This window comes from Xenopus laevis, chromosome 1L, assembly GCF_017654675.1.
Source record: "Xenopus laevis strain J_2021 chromosome 1L, Xenopus_laevis_v10.1, whole genome shotgun sequence".
NCBI classification, from domain to species: Eukaryota; Metazoa; Chordata; class Amphibia; order Anura; family Pipidae; genus Xenopus; species Xenopus laevis.
The window spans coordinates 62983476-62999179 of NC_054371.1; the positions used below are offsets into that span (position 1 = coordinate 62983476).

The window sequence follows — 15704 nt, forward strand, 5'->3', positions numbered from 1 at the left end:
TTTTCAACAGTCGCCTGAAAATGCCTCGCCAGGCTTTTTCAGGCGACTGTTGAAAAGCGCATCGCCTCGTGTGGTTAGCACAGGCGTTTTTACATAGGCGCCCATACAAAACTGTCGCCTGCGCCGGTCGCGGCGCTTTGTCGCCGCGACCGCAAACGCGTGGCTATCTCCCCGTGTGGACTAGCCCTTAAGGTCGGAGGTGTGAGCTGTTCATGTTGGTGTTGAGATTATCCAATCAATAAAGTTTCAACACACACATGGAACCACTGTTTTACTTTAAACAAAAAACCAAATTTAAATTGTAATGTTGACAACGTAGAATAGAACCCATGACGTTCTACAAGCCAATGGATTCTTCACTTACAGTACTGCAAGGCACATAAATTACTTTCCCTCTGTCACACAGCAGATGTATTCCCTGAAGTAGAATTTTTAAAAACAAAATTCTCGAAATAGAAATACTATAAAGTTTTCTTATGGTAAAAACAATGGGGGGGGGGAGCTTTTAGCAGAACATTCAATGTCCTTACAAGTGATTTGATTAATGTATATACACATGCATCATCTGATATCTTTACTAGTAAGATTTTAAGGAATTACCCTGATTTAGGAAAACAAAAATGCAGACAAAAGTGTAGATTATTGCTTTCGGTATAAAATGCACCATAAAGCTTTCAACTTTTAAATAAGGAAACCCCCCTTCCCCCAAAGACCAGTGCGTTTGATAGAAGAGATACGGACCTGTCCACATACTGAATTAAAAAAAAAAACGGACCGGCATACAGTAGCATCCAGTTGCCTGCATTTATAGTCAGCTATTCTGCAACCCCTTTTAGGGATAAGACAACAATGTGTTGATCTGTGCCCACAGAAGTGTCAATCCGTAATAATTTTCTTCAGGAAATGAAGCTGCCTATATATGTATATTCTCATCGCCTCATTTAAAAGACAAGTCTGCCAAGGGTACTAAATCCTCCATCTCCTCCACCTCCACTGGGGCCACAGCTTCCTGGAGGGTCGTTGTCATCAAATCCATTAGGTCGAAAGGAGCAGGAGGCAGAAGTGTTTTGCAGAGCACGAGCGCGGGCATTAAGTTCTTGTTCCTGTTCAAACAGAGATCATAACATTACACTTTAGATTTCACTTTTTCACGCAAAAAAGTGAAATGAAGCGTTTCTCAGAGCGATGATGAATTATGCAATTAAAGGACCAGTAAGTCAATTAAAAAAAAAAAAACTTTGTATAGAACGATAAAAACCCTCACCAAGACATTTGTGACTTTAAAATTGCAAAGTCTTTATTAAAAAATAACATACCGAAACTCTGCTTTGCGCTCCTCTTCAGAAAAGCTGTCAGGACAACGATCCATCGTGTGGCGCTCGATTTCTCCTCCCTGCCCTCCTTATTGAGAGCCGCACGATGGATCGTCACCCTGTCGGCTTTTCTGAAGAGGAGCGCAAGCGGAGTTTCAGTAAGTTATTTCTCAATAAAGAATTTGCAATTTTTTTTTTTTTTCGTTCTATACAAACAAAAACAAAGTTACTGGTCCTTCTAAGGAAAATACATAAAAAAATCTGCATGGGCTCCTCCAGTCATAGGATTGTTGGCCTTGTCTGGTCCTTTATATTGTTGGTCAAAGCAGGTAGAGATCCTCTTGTAAGTATGCAAGGATAGTTTTCGATTCACTTTTCAATCACTGATGTTTTGTGTTGCTTTCTATTTGAATCAACAGCAGCAGCCTAGACAAGACTATGCTGTACCACAGACACAGAAGTGGGTTGGGGATTTAAAAAAGTGGGGAAGCTACTAAGGTATGGATCTTCAGATGTATAGGGCTGTTATACTGATAGGCAGCAAGTGCAACTCCTTTATTAGACTTTGTCTCTTTTGAAATTACCAGTATCCATGTATTTAAAGAGTGATATATAGAAAGAGTAAAAATACTAGGCATACTACTATGCGTTTACTTGACCAATTGCAGTAACGATTTTCCTTACCTGTAAGTACAGAAGATTATCTTTTGTAATAGCATCCAGGAGATCCTTCTGAAGTGGTGGTTCACCATTTACCCAGAGTCCATTAGCTGAACTAGACTGGATGCGATTTAAATCGCCCAAGTTATGCTTTCTATAAATAAGCACATATGCAGTGTCCTTTGGAAACCTACTGGTGATATTAAAAACAGATTGGAAAGATGTAAACGTTACCCTGCTGTCATTGAAGAGAAACCAATCCTTGGATATCATTGCATTGTGCGTCATTGTGTGTCATAACTGAGCTGCCAGTTTCTCTTCCTACCAACTGACCATGAGAATAGCAGGATTTCTCAGCATACAGACATCTTTCTGAGCTTGTAACATTCCTGGCATATGAATAATAATGGCCACTTTCAGATGATGTGCCAGAATGTACCACAACAGAACTTAAAACATAAGGTACTAGACGTGTACAGCAAAGATCCTCTGTATTCGAGGGCTTCAGCTTTATAGCAAGATTCTCACTAACATCAGGGACGTCAGTTTCTATTGCCCAATCTGCTGGTGAGGTTAAAGAGGTAGTTCTTTCTATGGGCAATTCCAGCACCAGAGGGATAGATACATTATCTGTGATCTTACGCCTCACATGACACTTTGGATCATATGAAAACCGTAGTAGTGTTAGGATGAGGTATTCTGGCTCTTCCATGATTTGCATAGTCTTTTCAGCGTTCTGAAGGGAAGCACACTTTTCACAATAATACTGATTATCACCATCAAGGATCTCCGGGGCCAGAAAATAGTTTAGCAAGTCTGTAACAGAGATAGTTTTTTCTCTTCTATTGTTTTGGGCGGACATGTTAGCAGATTCAACTGCATTTGCACATTCAGAGTTGTCCAAAATGCAATTGTCATTCGTCTTCACTTCATATTCGGATTTGTCTTTCGCTGGCCTAACAGTAACATCTTGTGTTGAAGGAGCAAGTATAGAAGGAGCTTCAACAGAAGGAGCTATATCAATTTCTATACAGTCGTCATCTTTTTGCTTTGGGGAGTCTAGGGTACTCTGTACAGGTTTGTCAACTAAGGTAGGACAGAAAGCGAGGGAAAGGTCGGTGAAGGCTTCCCTTTTCTGTGAAGTACTTCTGCAGTTCAAACAACAAATATTAGTTTGTAGCTTTCCTCCAAACATATGTTCTATTAAAGTTTTTTCTTTATTGCCACAGCCCTTGCTCTCTTTTGTGCAATAGTGATTAGAAATGTCATCCGAGACTGAAGCTGAAGATTCTACAACACTGCAGTTGGTAACTGGAGCATCTGAAGGCAATTTGGAACAAAGAGCTTTAATGGTTTGCTCTTCTTCATCCAGTCTACAAGAAAAAGAGAAATAATCAATGATTATACAATCTGGGATCGAATAATGATGAACATAAATAAATACACATGGTCAACTTATATGAAGGATATTGTAATTCTAACAACACATTTGAACTAGATGCTACAACAGGTATGGGATCTGTTATCCAGAAATTTTGGGACCTGGCGTTTTTCAAAGAAGGGGTCTTTCCATAATTTGCATCTTCATATCTGCTTAAAACCATGTAAACATGAATTAAATAAATACATGTAAAATATGTGATGTGAAGCAAGCATTGGTACATTCACCTTGGCGTAACCGATAAAGGGGCTATAGATAAATCTGACAAATCAGAGAAACAACTGTAGAAACATCTGGCTGAACTTGCTGGCTGCCTCATATCTTACTTGGAATTAATAAAGCAGCGAGTAGCCAGGGGACAGTGATCTGAATATCTCCCAATGGTCCAATTTTTAAACCCAAACATTAATCAGTGTCAAGCAAAATAAGCAAAACTATGGGCTGATCAGGAGCATGGTCTAATTTGTCCCAGTTATGGGTGTGGGAGGTATGGGGGGTTGTCTGGTGAAGATCCTTTAAAAAAATATTATACCACATGGTGAGTAGCAGTAACTTTAAGAATTGTGAATAATAAGAGAAAACCATAGAGAAGTGAGAACTCACTATAATGCGACTCACTCAGGACAGGGAATCAATATAAAGTACAAAACATTATTAATCTAAAATGTAAAGTGCTCTGAATGCAACATAAAAAAATACAAAGAGGGAAACAGGTTTAAATGCTCTGTATAAACAAAACAGCATCACCCATGACAATATACGCAGTTACTGATATGTGCAGTTCCACAACAGCAGAAGAAATATATTTGTGAGTGTTAATCCACAATAAATGCATAAAGTTGGTGAAAGAAAGTATCTGGAGTACATACTGAATCCTCCATTGTACCTGGGTTCATTGCTGTGTATGGTAGTGTGTATGTGTGTATATATATATATATATATATATATATATATATATATATATATATATATATATATATATATATATATATATATATATATAAACATTCACAAAGTACCTGCACTCCTTCCTTGTTAGTCGATGTGGGTGCTTGGTCAATCAGCGTATACAATGTTCAAAGTGGACCAGCACACCGAAGTTTTCAATCAAAAGAGTTTTATTTCAACATCACTCATGTGTCCAACGTTTCGGCCCACATTAGGGCCTTTATCAAGGATAAGTGCAAGTGATCATGTGGGTGTTTAAATACAAAAAAAGTGGGCGTCAAGATGACATCATTAACAACCAATTAATGCAAATTAGTGCCTTAATACAATCAAGTGAATAATGTGTTACAATTCCAAATCTAGTCTCTAGGTGTCAGCATTGTACCAATTTCACCATTTTACTTTTTACTATGATGCTTGTGATTTCCATTTTTTGTGGGGAATTTCGCATAATCATATGTGATCATATATAATTATATATGTGTACAATGTGTATCAAAAAGAATGATTAAAAACAATAAAAGAATATGTCGCAAAGAAAAAATTCTTTAGTATCTTATTGGACTGCTTACTTTGTCTCGGCATGATAGTGCTATTAACATCATCTAAAAGAAAAAAATATGTATCAATATTACAAACATTGTTGCTACTCATGTTTCATTTCACTTTTCGTTATTATGTTTCATATCTCTACTCATGTTTGACAATTGAGACTGGGGAAAAAAAATTTTTAGGTTAGGAAACAATTCAGGATTAGTTGCCCATTTAAGCCCCTGGGTGCCGTGCAGTCTAGCTTGTGTATCCAGAATGCTTCTTTCTTCAGAAGCATGTCATCATAATTACCCCCTCTAGGTTTTTTGGGTATCTGGTCAATTGGCATACACCTGAATGCCGTAGGGCTGTGCCTTGCTTCTGCCCAATGTTTAGCTACAGGCTGTTGGGAAATGTCCTGTTTCTTATCCTTAATTTTATGTAATCTGTCCGGATCTAGAGCCGCTCTTATACTAGACCTGTGCATCGCAATACGCTCTTTCAGTTGTCTAGTGGTTTTTCCACAGTACACCAGACCGCAAGGGCATTTTATTATATACACTACCATTGATGAGTCACATGTCAATTTCTGTCGAATAGTATATTTTTTGCCTGTCTATGGATGGAAAAAGTGTGTTCCCTGTATCAATGTTCCACACATCACACAGCCCATACATTTGTACACCCCTGGTCGCTCAGATAAAAAATGTTGTGTACTAGCCTTTTGGTACTTATCCACAGGATCGGAGGGGCTCAGGGTTTCTTTTAGATTTCTACCCCTTTTGAAACTGAATCTTGGTTTTTGGGGTAGGTATTTGGAAATAGTCTCGTCCGTAGCAATTATAGGCCAGTGCTCTACCACACTTTTTTTAATGGACATACTATTCACATCATATTGGCTAACATAGTAGAGATCTTCCTTCCTGTTGGTTTTTTCACATCTTTTTGATCTCATCTGTTCACACATGACCTTAGCGCGATCTAGGGAGAGTGCCCAGTTTTTCGTATCAGATAGTAATCGCGCTGGGTACCCTCTTTTCAAAAATTTGTCCTGCATATCTATTAGGTCTACCTCTCTCTTGGCTCGATCGCTGTCTATTCTAACTACCCTCAACATCTGTGACTTGGGGAGGGAGTTTAATAAATGCTTTGGATGGTTACTATGGTAATGTACCAGAGTGTTTCTATCTGTAGGTTTCGTGTAAATGCGTGTCTGCAGGGACCCTTTGTCTTTATATAGCTCAACATCCAAGAAACTCATACATTGCAAGTCATGTTTCACAGTAAATTTCACAGGGCTGTCCAATCCATTCAATTGCTCTACAAACTCCTCTAGAGCTCTAGAGGGACCCAACCATAAGAAAAACAGATCATCGATATATCTTCTATAGAAGGCTCCATGTTGTCTAAATAGGGGGTGATTCAATATGTGATCGTTTTCAAATTTACACATATATGCATTCGCGTATCCCGGGGCCACTTTTGACCCCATCGCTGTCCCTGTGCTTTGTACATAAAAATTAGTCTCAAATTTTAAATAATTCTTATATAGAATGAATTGTATCAATGTGAGTAAGAATTCGATTGGAGGCCCTCTATACAATGGATTTTGGGTTATTAGTTTGCGCACTGCCTCCACACCAGCATCATGTGGGATGCAGGTGTAGAGGCTCTGCACGTCCATCGTAACCAACATCACTTGTGTTATATCTAAATCAACACTTTATATAACATGCAAAAAGTCATTTGTATCTTTTACATAGCCATAGATATTCTGGATGCAAGGCTGTAGTACATAGTCCACGTATTCGGCTATGCCTTCGTTAAGCGAAAATTTTTTTTTCCCCAGTCTCAATTGTCAAACATGAGTAGAGATATGAAACATAATAACGAAACGTGAAATGAAACATGAGTAGCAACAATGTTTGTAATATTGATACATATTTTTTTCTTTTAGATGGTGTTAATAGCTCTATCATGCCGAGACAAAGTAAGCAGTCCAATAAGATACTAAAGAATTTTTTCTTTGCGACATATTCTTTTATTGTTTTTAATCATTCTTTTTGATACACATTGTACACATATATAATTATATATGATCACATATGAATATTCGAAATTCCCCACAAAAAATGGAAATCACAAGCATCATAGTAAAAAGTAAAATGGTGAAATTGGTACAATGCTGACACCTAGAGACTAGATTTGGAATTGTAACATTATTCACTTGATTGTATTAAGGCACTAATTTGCATTAATTGGTTGTTAATGATGTCATCTTGACGCCCACTTTTTTTGTATTTAAACACCCACATGATCACTTGCACTTATTCTTGATAAAGGCCCTAATGTGGGCCGAAACATTGGACACATGAGTGATGTTGAAATAAAACTCTTTTGATTGAAAACTTCGGTGTGCTGGTCCACTTTGAACATTGTGTATATATATATATATATATATATATATATATATATATATATATATATATATATATATATATATAGTTAAGTTGGGTTGAAAAAAGGCCAACGTCCATCAAGTCAACCCCATAAAATGAAACTAAGCGTACATACATACATACACATACTGCCCCTTTATACACTCACATATATATTATCACTATAAATACCAATTTCTATACTAATTGTATTTGTATTTTAGTTTCACAACAGCCTATGCTATTATGTCTGTCCAAGAAATCATCCAAGCCACTCATAAAGGCATTAACTGAATCAGCCATCACAACATCACCTGGCAGTGCATTCCACAACCTCACTGTCCTGACTGTGAAGAACCACTTACGTTGCTTCAAATGAAAGTTCTTTTGCTCTAGTATAAAGGGGTGGCCTCTAGTGCGTTTATTCTTTTTATAGGGTTAAAGATCCCCTGCTATCTGTCTAAAATGCCCTTCAATGTACTTGTAAGGAATAATCATGTCCCCTTGCAAGTTTATTATTTCCAGAGAAAACAACCCCAACCGTGACAGTCTACCCTCATAGTTTAAGGGGGTTGGCTATTGGTTTAAGGCTGACTTTCTTTTCCCCCCGAAAAATACTAGTTGAAAAAATTCGGGATAAAAAAATAAAAACCTCAAATTTTTCAAGATTTATTATGCCCAAAGCTGTAAAAAGCCGAATATACTCCAGCTAAAACCTGTCGAGGTCATGTAGAAGTCAAGGGCAGAGGTCCCTGAATTTGAACATGTTTTTAGCCTTCATGATTTTCTGTTTTTTTTGGTGGTTTATGCTCAAAAACTTGAAATCTGAATATTTCCCCCCTATGGCATTCTTTTACAATCAGGGGTTTTCATAAATATGCAAAACATTTCAGTTGTGAGTTTATTTGAGGTAGAAAAAAAACATATAAACCCAACATTTGATAAATAACCCCTTAAATCTTCCCCTTTTACCAGTTTAGTTAGTTTAGTTGCACTCTGCACTCTCTGTAATTGAAATAGAGCACAAAATACGCAAACTTAAACTTGTCTCCCATATTTCAATACATCCTTTGGCCACCTTTAGAACACAGATTTAAAAAGGAAACATGGCTGAGAAAAACAGGTATTTATTTATTAAGACATACCTGTCCAAAAGAAACCTGAGATATTCAGAACAGTCTTGCTGGGAACGTGGTGTGAACCATGGCGGTCTAGAAGCATCAAAAAATATCTGCAGTGCATAAGCTTCTCGCTGGAAATAAACAGAAAACCTTATACAAGTCTGTGCAGAAAAGATCACCAATCAGGTGGTCACCTGAGGCCATGAGTGTGTTTGTGGATAAGAGGCAATGGCTCCTGTATTCCATTTTGCATGGGGACTAGGGAGCTCTAATTGAATGAAAATGAATGATACATGGCTAAACCTCTAGGGAGAAGGAAATGAGGGGTAGTCAATGTTTTGGAATCAGAACCTGCAAAATCACCTACCCCCAAAGGTTTTCTCTGTGATTGCCAAAACTGCTTAAATAAAGGGATACTGTCATGAGAATTTTTTCTTTTCTTCAAAATTAATTAGTTAATAGTGCTGCTCCAGCAGAATTCTGCACTGAAATCCATTTCTCAAAAGAGCAAACAGATTTATTTATATTCAATTTTGAAATCTGACATGGGGCTAGACATTTTGTCAATTTCCCAGCTGCCCCCAGTCATGTGACGTGTGCCTGCACTTTAGGAGAGAAATGCTTTCTGGCAGGCTGCTTTTTTTCCTTCTCAATGTAACTGAATGTGTCTCAGTGGAACATGGGTTTTTACTATTGAGTGTTGTTCTTAGATCTACCAGGCAGCTGTTATCTTGTGTTAGGGAGCTGCTATCTGGTTACCTTCCCATTGTTCTTTTGTTTGGCTGCTGGGGGGGGGGAATGGAGGGGGGTGATATCACAGTAAAGAGTCACATGACTTGGGGCAGCTGGGAAATTGACAATATGTCTAGCCCCATGTCAGATTTCAAAATTGAATATAAAAAAAATCTGTTTGCTCTTTTGAGAAATGGATTTCAGTGCAGAATTCTGCTGGAGCAGCACTATTAACTGATTCATTTTGAAAAAAATGTTTTTTCCCATGACAGTATCCCTTTAACGATAGATAACTAAAATGTTTTCCTGAATGACTATCCTTATGGCAAGAAGATCAATACACAACTAATTATTGACGGTTGCTTGTATTAAAGGGGTTGTTCACCTTTAAATTAACTTTTTAGTATGCTGTAGAGAGTGATATACTGTATGGAGACAATTTGCAATTGGTTTTCATTTTGTATTATTTGTGGTTTTTAAGTTATTTACTTTTTATTCAGTAGCTCTCCAGTTTCAGCTATCTGGTTGCTTGGGTTTAAATTACCCTAGCAACCATGCACTGATTTGTATAAGAGACTGGAATATGAATAGGAGAGGTCTGAATAGAAAGATGAGTAATAAAAAGTATAAATAACAATACATTTGTCGCCTTACAAAGCTTTTGTTTTTTAGATGGGGTCAGTGACCCCCATTTGAAAGCAGGAAAGAGTCAGAAGAAAAAGGCAAATAACTCAAAAACCATTAAAATTAGAATTTGCCATTCTATAAACTACTGAAAGTTAACTTAAAGGTGAAACACCCCTTTAAGTACCTGAAAACATCTTATTGCAAAAATATACCTGAGTGTGAGCCAGGAAAGCAAAAAGGTGCTGCAGTTTCTTCATCAAGGAGTGGGTGCCATTCAGATTTAATGATAACACTTGCCTCCTAAAACTGAACAAAAGACCTGTGTTTAAGCATATTCTAAACAAAAAAAATCTTTGATAGATTTTAAAGGGATACTGTCATGGGAAAACATGTTTTTTTTCAAAACGCATCAGTTAATAGTGCTGCTCCAGCAGATTTCTGCACTGAAATCCATTTTTCAAAAGAGCAAACAGATTTTTTTATATTCAATTTTGAAATCTGACATGGGGCTAGACATATTTTCAGTTTCCCAGCTGCCCCCAGTCATGTGACTTGTGCTCTGATAAACTTCAGTCACTTTTTACTGCTGTACTGCAAGTTGGAGTGATATCACCTCCCCCCCAGCAGCCAAACAAAAGAACAATGGGAAGGTAACCAGATAGCAGCTCCCTAACACAAGATAACAGCTCCCTGGTAGATCTATGAACAACACTCAATAGTAAAAGCCAAGTCTTTAAAGAGACTCTGATTCCTGGGGACAATGGAACCCTTTGAAAGCTGCCTATAAATTGTGCTGTAAGGTTTCTTTGTGGGTTTCACCTAATTCCTCATCTAAAAAGTCTTTCTTCCTGGTTTAGTCAGGCTGCTGGCATAAAAGAGGAAATAATTTTTGTTTTCCTGCTAACACTTTTTAAGACACAGTCTTTCTTTAAAGCTCTCCCCCGAGCACTCCAACCTGTGGGCCAAAGTTTATGGTTTATATCAGAAAGGTTATAGCAGAGAAATAAAAGAGAAAAGCCCGATGAAAGCACAGCCCTTATTTGGCATCCCCAAGGAATTTTTTCTTGCTTCTGTGGCTCCCCAACAGTCTTTACATTTGAGTGTAGCCCACGAGTTAAAAAGTTTGGGGACCTCTGCATTAAAATAATTAGGAACCTGGTGTTTTCTGGATTCAGGACCTCTCTGTAATTTGGAGCACTATTTCTCAATGGGACAGTATACCCCCTTGTTCAACATGAGTTCCCTGAATAGGGCTTGTACTGAACATACTATTTTGTATGCAAGGTAGGTTAGCAGGAGTCCATCATGAAGGATGATCTGTGTACTGGTAGTCTACTAAACTACCTCAAAGGAACCAAACATGGAGTAGTTTCATTTTTGCTGTTCAAGAAATCAAACTCAAGAAATAAGAAATATACAATGTTTTTTTTTGTGATACAAACAATAGGCAGAAGGATTGTTCAGGACAAGCCCTATTCATTGCACTCATGTTGAACAAGGGGTTTACTGCTTTTTTTTTTACAAACAGGATTGCTTTGCTACCAACATGAAGGTGCCAATTAATTACTACAGAGAAAAAAACGGCAATATTAAAATGGTTTTCCTGAATAGGGCCCTATAGGAGATGTCCTTCTATTACAAAGCTTTCTGGGTATGTGTTGCCATACTTGTATGATAGTTTGCAAGTGTTAAAAAAAGAAAAAACTTACTCGGTAGCCATAAAGAGGGCCTGTAAAACGCTGTTCATGTAACACGTGTTCCCCAGGTTAATATGCAAATTTTCCCAGTTTCTGATTTTCCTGACAATCTGGGTAAAGATGCCAAAGTACTTGATTGAGAAGTCCATGCACTTTGATTTAGGGTAAGTTTAATTTTTTCTTCAGATGGTTTCGGCAGATCCTGCCATAAGGAGAAAGAAAAAACAGGTCTAAAACTGCTTCTGACTCCCCAACACATTATCTGTAGTTTGATTTCCCAATTACTTCATTATGGAACTGCTCTTTGCCCAGGAGCAGTAACTTATAGCAACCAATCAGCAGGGAGCAGGGAGTTTAAAAGCTAACATCTTATTGGTTCCTATGGGTTACTGCTACTGGGCAATCTTTTATTACATATGGGGGTTTGTGCATTAACTAGGACTGGCAAGAACAGGGATGACAGACATAGATGGTCGGCTTGAATATACTGCAGTATATAGAAAAAATAATCCTTTCTGAGAAAAACTAGTTAATTAATATTATTCTGAAAAAGTACATAAGGTAGGACTTCTGCTACATTTTTACAAGAGACAAAACCAGTAGCTCAGAAAAATACAGCTTTCAGTTATAACGTTACATTATCTTTTATTAGGCAATGTTTTATGATTTACATCCACTTTAATACCAGAGAAATATGAAATTGTTACTATACGCTGCTCTGCTGCTTAAATCATAGAGCAGTCTGCAGCAAGTATCATGTATTGGTATAATTTAAAATTTCATATGTCCCATAGCAATGGAGCTAAGCATGGGTAAGAGATCAAGCCACTGTCTACACTACATAATTTCAGATGATGCTAAATCCCCATGCTGGACAATCGACTATGAAAAATATGAATATAAGATTTGCATTGTATATAAAGTCTGCCTTTGTTACTAGTTACCTTAAGGGCTATTCCACACGGGGAGATAGCCACGCGTTTGCGGTCGCGGCGACAAAGCGCCGCGCCAGTCGCCGCGACCGGCGCAGGCGACAGTTTTGTATGGGCGCCTATGTAAAAACGCCTGTGCTAACCACACGAGGCGATGCGCTTTTCAACAGTCGCCTGAAAATGCCTGGCGAGTCGCCACGACCGCAAACGCGTGGCTATCTCCCCGTGTGGACTAGCCCTAAGTGCTTCCAAAATAGGCTCATAAAGGTCTGGAAATCCAGAATAATGGTAAATCATGCAGTGCATCAGCTCTGCAAACTCAGCTAGGAACGTTGTACTTTTTGGGTGACCAACATTCTTAAAGGACTGGACCAGACTCACAACATGAGGAACAACCTGAGTCAGAAAAAAAGACACCAATTGTTTAATCTATTTTGCAACAGGGATATACCATCATAATTTACTTTTTGGTACAAACTTAAATGCTCTGCAGAGTCTTCTGTTACAGGTTAGATCTACTTTAATAAATTGACATTTTAAAGGTGAACTACAGCTCAAAAGGGAAATAGTCTAGACATGTTACACATTAAGTTTTGCACTTCTATAACAGCTCAAGGGCACCACAGACTCACTGTCTTTTCTGTTGATTCACTTCACATGCTCTGGGCTTCTGTCAGTTACCTGAGCTGAGGTTACTACTCACACAGTATAAATGCAATTTAAATTTCAGTAAATAAAGCGGATCAGTAATGGCGTCAAATGCACATTACATGGCAGCATACGCTGCATCAGAATTAATTCATAATTTGCTCTGTAACATAAGCTTCTGTGAAAGATGTTATCTCACTTTCTGCTAATTTTTGGATACTGTTTGACAACTCCTAAATTTAGTTTTTAGCAGTAGCCCGGAGAACAATAAAGAAGTGCTGAGACACTCGCTTGCAAAATGAAAAATATCAAGGTGTCAGTCTGCTGTGCATAAATCATTACTATTATAGGGCTGCTCAACCTCTGAGCTAGTACTTTTCGATAAGTTAATAAAATACAGCATTTCTAGACATAAGCTTTTTAGGTTTTACTTCGCCTTTAACACTACTTAACACTTTTCTTTAAGACCACTAGCACACTGGGCATCCTGATTAAACAGATACTTAATCGAGTAATATTCACCCTTGCAGGAGATTATCCAAAGCTAGATGCCAGGACTTACCTACCCACAATGTTTATCTAAGAGGTGGATGGGCATCATGTTTTTGTTTAGATTTGTTTTTCTCCAACTTAAAGGCATCAAACCCTTTATGTAATAAAAGGCACAATGTTTGCCCAGGTACAGTAACCCATAGCAACCAATACGATTTTTGCTTTTAAACAAGTGATCAGTAAATGCAAGGTTGATTGGTTGCTTTAGGTGGTGAAACCTTTTACAAACATTGCACATTTTGTTACATCACCCCACAAGTCTTTAGTTTTACCCTACAAATATGGATAATATGCCCAAAGCAACCTAGAAGAGATTTGTTTTCATTATTTTAGTAGCAGCAAGGTATAAAAAGCTAACGGCTGAATGGCTGCTATTGGTTACTGGATTGAAGCATGCAAATAAGGGAAGCCTATTTGCAGTAGAATATATATATAGGGGAGCAGACTCGGTGCAGAATAACCTACTTGTTGTACAGGTAGCACATTGAGACGGTCGGGAAATTGCTCTCTAGTCCATAGGATATCTAGTTTCATTCACCAATATTTCACTAGGCATAATATTCTGACCAGTTATGGATTGAGAACATCATTGCTTTTATTAATATTACCAATATGTATTTATAACAGAAACTTTGGATGAAGCAGAGCACACTCAAATAGCTTACCAGAGAACGCCTGGTGCACAGGGTGGAGGTACGGCAGTCCCCAATATATATTTGAACGAAAAAAACTCTGGCACTCAAGGCAAGTGAAATGCAGGGTTCCCCCTTGCTTTTATTTCTTGTGCAGACGTGCGACGTTTCGGGGTTACCCCCTTTATCAAGCATACAAACTGACCCCAGTGTGAACAATATATAGAGTGAACACTTAACATAATTAGCATACATAATTGCCATCATTCAATTTAAAAGACAAAGTTCTCAACCAATGGCTTAATCACATGTGTGAAAAAAAGTTTTTATACAAAACTCTAAAAACATTGCAAAAAAATTTTTTTTAAACATACAAGCATAAAAATACCCACAACATATATGAAAACTATCCAATTGTGCTAAGGCATACAATCCCTTAAAAAGTGCTATAAGAAGTCTTGTATCTGTAATAGAGATAAAAACGATACAAAAATGATTAAGTGACTTTTTTAAAAAATTAATACAAAGTATCATTTATGGAGAAACAAACTTGCCCTACAATAAAACAGAGGAAAAATTACCTGTCCCTGGAGAGCAAGCATTTCCTTATCTGTAAAAACATGAAAAAATAAAATTATATACGACAGGCTTTGTCCAAATATTTATGCTCACCAATTTTGTAAACCCATTGTTTCTGTAAGAGGAACAATATATTTGTAAACATTTACTGAAAAAGCATTAAACGAAGCAAGATAGATTATACTCTTCATTAAGACCCTTTGGGCTTCTGGTTTGGAGTAACCAAATCCAGTAACATTCCCTTTGGTGTAACAATCGTTTTTTATCTTGCCCTTGATTAATCCGTATTTTTTCTAAAATTTGCCACCTTAGTTGTGCCACCCGGTGGCCATGGGTAAAAAAATGTTTAGCAAGTAAAGTTTCCCTTTTGAGTGTCTTAATTCCCTTCTCCTGCTGTTTCATCACTGGGAATGAGGGGACCTGTGGTTTATAATTTCGTATCATACATTTGTGTTCGTTCAGTCTAATTTTAATGGGTCTTGACGTTTGCCCAATATAGGCAAGACCACACGGGCATTTGATGCAGTATATTACATCATTACTGTCACATGAAAAACAGCCCTTGATGTCATGTTTAGAGCCATGTAGTGGATGTGTAACATAGTTACCCAATATGATGCTGTTGCAGTGACCGCAGTTCCTACATGGGAAGGTGCCCAAGCCAGGCAAAGCGCGGCGCAGGATCCGAAGGGGACAAAGGAAGTCGAAATGCCAACAGCAGCAACCGGAACAAGCAGAAAAGACATTATCGCAGGTAACCTCGGTGTTTAACCTCTCTGATTATGAACTCAATGTCACGATCGCCGCCCGGAGCAGGACCAGGAGCTCCGGGCGGCGCAGCTATCACTTCCGA

General features: G+C 37.9%; 1 pseudogene; it reads right to left on the reverse strand.

Moving 5' to 3' along the window:
• Positions 1–398: 398 nt before the first annotated feature.
• LOC108696468 lies at positions 399–11740 on the reverse strand (annotated as a pseudogene).
• Between the last annotated feature and the right edge of the window lie 3964 nt (positions 11741–15704).